This window comes from Poromitra crassiceps, assembly GCF_964638095.1.
Source record: "Poromitra crassiceps genome assembly, chromosome: 15".
Taxonomy (NCBI): domain Eukaryota; kingdom Metazoa; phylum Chordata; class Actinopteri; order Beryciformes; family Melamphaidae; genus Poromitra; species Poromitra crassiceps.
Window position 1 is genome coordinate 5,209,056 of NC_139634.1, and position 7,500 is coordinate 5,216,555.

Genomic DNA, 7,500 nt, shown 5'->3' on the forward strand with positions numbered 1-7,500 from the left:
ATGAAATAACACAAATGGAATTATGCAGTGATCCAAAAAAAGCGGATGAATTGAAAATCAAATCTTAATTTTGGAGCAGCGACCCCTTAGCTTTGGCAAAGGCTTTGAAAAGACATTCATACATATAGGCAGTCACCAACTTCACTATTTGCGTTTGTCTAAGAAATACATTTCAAGCTTTTAAGCAGAAGACTTTTAGATAAAAATGCTCTAAATTACATGGACTGTAAATTCCTATTGAATGCCTATTTAACACTCCTATTCGTGTATATATGGGACTGCACTCATGTTGTGATTTTGTAGTTAAAGATCTTCTTTTGTCTTCTGAATATTGCTATGACCGCTACACTAAGACCCAGTCCTCTTTTTCCTTTGTCCTTTGTCTTTTATTGTCACACAACACACATCAACACATGCACGGAGGGCCACAACACACACATGCTGACGGTGGCCGGTGAAATTTGTCCTCTGCATTTAACCCATCCTGGCTTTGTCCTTTCCTCCTGGGGCAGGCCAGGAGCAGTGGTCGCTTTCTCGTACAGTGCCCGGGGACCAACTTTGGATGTTGTCGTCACTGGTCGGATGACGATGACGATCTGATCTTCTGCATGTTTTTAATGGGGGGGGGGGGTTATATACGGAGGAACCCCCCTGGGGGAGCACGGGGAGAACATGCAAACTCCACACAGACAGAAAGGCCCTTACGACGAGATACCCCACCTGGGCAGTAGGCACTGAAGATATGGGGGGGAACACAACCACAGCGCTCACAGTGTCCCAGGCGAGAATCGAACTCAGGACCTTCTGACTGCGAGGCAACAGCTCTACCACTGAGCCACCGTGCACCGTGCACCCCCTCTGTCTGTCATGTGACCGCTACACTAAGACCCAGTCCTCTGTCTGTCATGTCCCGATCGATCCCTGTGGGGTCCCACAGGGATCGATCCTGGGGCCTGTCCTATTTGGAACGTATATGCTTCCACTGGGGAGACTAATCCACAGTTTTGATATCTCATATCATTTGTATGCTGATGATATCCAGCTCCGCTTCTCCTTCAAACCAAACGAGATAGGTCAGATTTCCAGACTTCTAGACTGTATTAGTGCGATCAATGCATGGTTGGCTGAAAATTTCCTGCAGCTAAATAAGGACAAGACCGAGGTGCTCATTATCGCTCCGGATAGTGTCACATCCACGATAAAAAATAGGATTGGCCCTCTCTCCTCTGCCGTCCGCCCTAGCCTACGTAATCTAGGGGTCTTTTTTGACCACTCTCTTTCACTAGACGTCCATATAAAACAGCTCTCTAAAAAATGTTTTTTCCACCTACGAAATATTGGCAAACTTCGATCCACACTCTCTCTTCCTGAGATGGAAATGCTGATTCACGCCTTTATATCGTCACGATTAGATTACTGCAATGCTCTTTTCCCACTGCTCAGTAAATCCGCTCTACGCCGCGTGCAGGCCATTCAAAATGCTGCCGCGCGCTTGCTCACCAGGTCAAACAGGAGTTGTCACATCACCCCGGTACTCAAGTCACTTCACTGGTTACCTGTTGCCTATAGATTCCAGTTCAAAATCATCACCCTCACCTACAAAGCACTACACTCTCAGGCACCTGTTTACATCTCGGACCTACTTCACCCCCTTACTTCTGCTCGTTCCCTCAGATCCAATGATCTAAACCTGCTTCAGGTTCCTCGGACACGCCTCAAGACCCGTGGCGACCGAGCCTTTGAGGCCATGGCCCCTAAACTGTGGAACAGCCTGCCTCCGCCCCTTAGATCGGCTGGTTCTGTGGAGTCCTTTAAACGCCTCCTAAAGACTCACCTGTTTAGAGAGGCTTTCAAAGATTGTTGATTGTTGATTGTTGAAGTTTTATTGAAAGATGTATCTTTAACAACGTGGTCCATTTGTATTGTGTAGGATACTTTGCAGTATTGTTTACTGTCCTGAACACTAGTTCAGTGACCTCTATTTTTATTCTCGATTCTAATTTGTATTCTCTGTATTTTCTTTTGCTTTGTAAAGCACTTTGTGATTTCGGTCTGTGAAAGGTGCTCTATAAATAAAGTTATTATTATTATTATGTGACCGCTACACTAAGAGCCAGTCCTCTGTCTGTCATCTTTATACTGTGGCAATAAAAGTGATTGTGATTCTTAGAGAAAATGAAAAACATGGTGGCAGTCAGGTGCGTGGTAGCTTTTGACCGGCCGTGTTTCATTCCAAAGTCATTAACGGCCTCTGAAGAGGAGGAGGAGGAGGAGGGGAGGAGGGATGAAAGTGGGAGAGGTAGGACACGAGGAGGAGGTGGAGGAGGGATGAAAGTGGGAGAGGTAGGACACGAGGAGGAGGTGGAGGAGGGGAGGAGGGATGAAAGTGGGAGAGGTAGGACACGAGGAGGAGGTGGAGGAGGGATGAAAGTGGGAGAGGTAGGACACGAGGAGGAGGTGGAGGAGGGATGAAAGTGGGAGAGGTAGGACACGAGGAGGAGGTGGAGGAGGGATGAAAGTGGGAGAGGTAGGACACGAGGAGGAGGTGGAGGAGGGATGAAAGTGGGAGAGGTAGGACACGAGGAGGAGGTGGAGGAGGGATGAAAGTGGGAGAGGTAGCACACGAGGAGGAGGTGGAGGAGGGATGAAAGTGGGAGAGGTAGGACACGAGGAGGAGGTGGAGGAGGTGGAGGAGGGATGAAAGTGGGAGAGGTAGCACACGAGGAGGAGGTGGAGGAGGGATGAAAGTGGGAGAGGTAGGACACGAGGAGGAGGAGGAGGTGGAGGAGGGATGAAAGTGGGAGAGGTAGCACACGAGGAGGAGGTGGAGGAGGGATGAAAGTGGGAGAGGTAGGACACGAGGAGGAGGTGGAGGAGGTGGAGGAGGAGGGGAGGAGGGATGAAAGTGGGAGAGGTAGGACACGAGGAGGAGGTGGAGGAGGGATGAAAGTGGGAGAGGTAGAACACGAGGAGGAGGTGGAGGAGGGATGAAAGTGGGAGAGGTAGGACACGAGGAGGATGTGGAGGAGGTGGAGGAGGGATGAAAGTGGGAGAGGTAGGACACGAGGTGGAGGAGGGGAGGAGGGATGAAAGTGGGAGAGGTAGGACACGAGGAGGAGGTGGAGGAGGGATGAAAGTGGGAGAGGTAGGACACGAGGAGGAGGTGGAGGAGGGATGAAAGTGGGAGAGGTAGGACACGAGGAGGAGGTGGAGGAGCATGAGTGAAGTCTCTTTGAACGGGCTGGCACAGTCAGGAAGTGATTAGACGGCTACAATAACTCCAATAATGACGATGGGGAAAACATGTCCGCAGCCACAACCGGTTAGCATCAGGAGCTACGCAGCATGGTTCTTATTTCACTACAAGGCCAGCGGTGAGCCAGGCAGCACGGGCACGGCGAGAGAGGCAGGACGGGGGTGAAGTGTTACCGAGAGAAGGGTTGCAGGGCACGGGGGGAAGCAAGTTGAAAGTGAGTTTGGGGGTTTTCTTCTTAGTCGAGGGGGCACAGGAGTAGAAGTTCTCACTGTGCATCCATGTAGGATCTGTTATATCGTCGTGTAAAGAAAGACAGAACTGCTCAATTCCCAGGCGGACGCCGACGTAAATCACTGACGGATGAGTGCTAGTGATTCACGGTCGTGTGTGAAGCCTGTAAATCGAGGTCGACCTCCGCTGCTCCACGGCCCTGCTGCCTCTCTCATGACTCTAGCAGACCTCTCCATCGGCAGTGTGAGATCCTTTACTGTAACAGTGGAGGTCTTTACTGTAACAGCGGAGGTCTTTACTGTAACAGTGGAGGTCTTTACTGTAACAGTGGAGGTCTTTACTGTAACAGTGGAGGTTTTTACTGTAACAGTGGAGGTCTTTACTGTAACAGTGGAGGTCTTTACTGTAACAGCGGAGGTCTTTACCGTAACAGCGGAGGTCTTTAGTGTAACAGTGGAGGTCTTTACCGTAACAGCGGAGGTCTTTACCGTAACAGCGGAGGTCTTTACTGTAACAGCGGAGGTCTTTACTGTAACAGTGGAGGTCTTTACTGTAACAGTGGAGGTCTTTACTGTAACAGCGGAGGTCTTTAGTGTAACAGTGGAGGTCTTTACCGTAACAGTGGAGGTCTTTACTGTAACAGTGGAGGTCTTTACTGTAACAGCGGAGGTCTTTAGTGTAACAGTGGAGGTCTTTACTGTAACAGCGGAGGTCTTTAGTGTAACAGTGGAGGTCTTTACCGTAACAGCGGAGGTCTTTACTGTAACAGTGGAGGTCTTTAGTGTAACAGTGGAGGTCTTTACCGTAACAGCGGAGGTCTTTACTGTAACAGCGGAGGTCTTTAGTGTAACAGTGGAGGTCTTTACCGTAACAGCGGAGGTCTTTACTGTAACAGCGGAGGTCTTTAGTGTAACAGTGGAGGTCTTTACCGTAACAGCGGAGGTCTTTACTGTAACAGTGGAGGTCTTTACTGTAACAGTGGAGGTCTTTACTGTAACAGTGGAGGTCTTTACCGTAACAGCGGAGGTCTTTACCGTAACAGCGGAGGTCTTTACTGTAACAGTGGAGGTCTTTACCGTAACAGCGGAGGTCTTTACCGTAACAGCGGAGGTCTTTACTGTAACAGTGGAGGTCTTTACTGTAACAGCGGAGGTCTTTACTGTAACAGCGGAGGTCTTTAGCGTAACAGCGGAGGTCTTTAGCGTAACAGCGGAGGTCTTTAGCGTAACAGCGGAGGTCTTTACTGTAACAGCGGAGGTCTTTACTGTAACAGCGGAGGTCTTTACTGTAACAGCGGAGGTCTTTACTGTAACAGCGGAGGTCTTTACTGTAACAGCGGAGGTCTTTAGCGTAACAGCGGAGGTCTTTAGGGTAACAGCGGAGGTCTTTAGCGTAACAGCGGAGGTCTTTACCGTGAACAGCGGAGGTCTTTACCGTAACAGCGGAGGTCTTTACCGTAACAGCGGAGGTCTTTAGTGTAACAGTGGAGGTCTTTACTGTAACAGCGGAGGTCTTTACTGTAACAGCGGAGGTCTTTACCGTAACAGTGGAGGTCTTTAGCGTAACAGCGGAGGTCTTTACTGTAACAGCGGAGGTCTTTACTGTAACAGCGGAGGTCTTTACTGTAACAGCGGAGGTCTTTACCGTAACAGTGGAGGTCTTTAGCGTAACAGCGGAGGTCTTTACTGTAACAGCGGAGGTCTTTACTGTAACAGTGGAGGTCTTTACTGTAACAGCGGAGGTCTTTACTGTAACAGCGGAGGTCTTTACCGTAACAGCGGAGGTCTTTACCGTAACAGCGGAGGTCTTTACCGTAACAGCGGAGGTCTTTACCGTGAACAGCGGAGGTCTTTGCCGTAACAGCGGAGGTCTTTACCGTAACAGCGGAGGTCTTTAGCGTAACAGTGGAGGTCTTTACTGTAACAGCGGAGGTCTTTAGCGTAACAGCGGAGGTCTTTACTGTAACAGTGGAGGTCTTTACTGTAACAGCAGAGGTCTTTACTGTAACAGTGGAGGTCTTTACCGTAACAGCGGAGGTCTTTACTGTAACAGCAGAGGTCTTTACTGTAACAGTGGAGGTCTTTACTGTAACAGTGGAGGTCTTTACCGTAACAGCGGAGGTCTTTAGCGTAACAGCGGAGGTCTTTACCGTAACAGCAGAGGTCTTTACCGTAACAGCGGAGGTCTTTACTGTAACAGTGGAGGTCTTTAGCGTAACAGCGGAGGTCTTTACTGTAACAGTGGAGGTCTTTACCGTAACAGCGGAGGTCTTTACCGTAACAGCGAGCGGAGGTCTTTATTGTAACAGCGGAGGTCTTTACTGTAACAGTGGAGGTCTTTAGCGTAACAGCGGAGGTCTTTACTGTAACAGTGGAGGTCTTTACCGTAACAGCGGAGGTCTTTACTGTAACAGTGGAGGTCTTTAGCGTAACAGCGGAGGTCTTTACTGTAACAGTGGAGGTCTTTACCGTAACAGCGGAGGTCTTTACCGTAACAGTAGAGGTCTTTACTGTAACAGCGGAGGTCTTTAGCGTAACAGCGGAGGTCTTTAGCGTAACAGCGGAGGTCTTTACTGTAACAGTGGAGGTCTTTACTGTAACAGTGGAGGTCTTTACCTTAACAGCGGAGGTCTTTACTGTAACAGTGGAGGTCTTTACCTTAACAGCGGAGGTCTTTACTGTAACAGTGGAGGTCTTTACCTTAACAGCGGAGGTCTTTACTGTAACAGCGGAGGTCTTTACTGTAACAGTGGAGGTCTTTACTGTAACAGCGGAGGTCTTTACTGTAACAGCGGAGGTCTTTAGCATAACAGCGGAGGTCTTTACTGTAACAGTGGAGGTCTTTACCTTAACAGCGGAGGTCTTTACTGTAACAGCGGAGGTCTTTACTGTAACAGTGGAGGTCTTTACTGTAACAGCGGAGGTCTTTAGCGTAACAGCGGAGGTCTTTAGCGTAACAGCGGAGGTCTTTACTGTAACAGCGGAGGTCTTTACTGTAACAGTGGAGGTCTTTACTGTAACAGCGGAGGTCTTTAGCGTAACAGCGGAGGTCTTTAGCGTAACAGCGGAGGTCTTTACTGTAACAGCGGAGGTCTTTAGCGTAACAGCGGAGGTCTTTAGCGTAACAGCGGAGGTCTTTAGCGTAACAGCGGAGGTCTTTAGCGTAACAGCGGAGGTCTTTACCGTAACAGCGGAGGTCTTTAGCGTAACAGCGGAGGTCTTTACTGTAACAGCGGAGGTCTTTAGCGTAACAGCGGAGGTCTTTACTGTAACAGCGGAGGTCTTTACTGTAACAGCGGAGGTCTTTAGCGTAACAGCGGAGGTCTTTACTGTAACAGCGGAGGTCTTTGCCGTAACAGCGGAGGTCTTTACTGTAACAGCGGAGGTCTTTACCGTAACAGCGGAGGTCTTTAGCGTAACAGCGGAGGTCTTTAGCGTAACAGCGGAGGTCTTTAGCGTAACAGCGGAGGTCTTTAGCGTAACAGCGGAGGTCTTTACCGTAACAGCGGAGGTCTTTAGCGTAACAGCGGAGGTCTTTACTGTAACAGCGGAGGTCTTTAGCGTAACAGCGGAGGTCTTTACTGTAACAGCGGAGGTCTTTGCCGTAACAGCGGAGGTCTTTACTGTAACAGCGGAGGTCTTTAGCGTAACAGCGGAGGTCTTTACCGTAACAGCGGAGGTCTTTACTGTAACAGCGGAGGTCTTTACTGTAACAGCGGAGGTCTTTACTGTAACAGCGGAGGTCTTTACTGTAACAGCGGAGGTCTTTGCCGTAACAGCGGAGGTCTTTACTGTAACAGCGGAGGTCTTTACTGTAACAGTGGAGGTCTTTACCGTAACAGCGGAGGTCTTTACTGTAACAGCGGAGGTCTTTACTGTAACAGTGGAGGTCTTTACTGTAACAGTGGAGGTCTTTACCGTAACAGTGGAGGTCTTTACTGTAACAGCGGAGGTCTTTACTGTAACAGTGGAGGTCTTTACCGTAACAGCGGAGGTCTTTACTGTAACAGCGGA

General features: G+C 49.3%; 1 pseudogene across 1 annotated transcript in view; it reads left to right on the forward strand.

Moving 5' to 3' along the window:
• LOC310790827 overlaps window positions 1-7,500 on the forward strand; it is a 164,184-nt pseudogene that overhangs the window by 83,671 nt on the left and 73,013 nt on the right. The window lies entirely within an intron of this gene.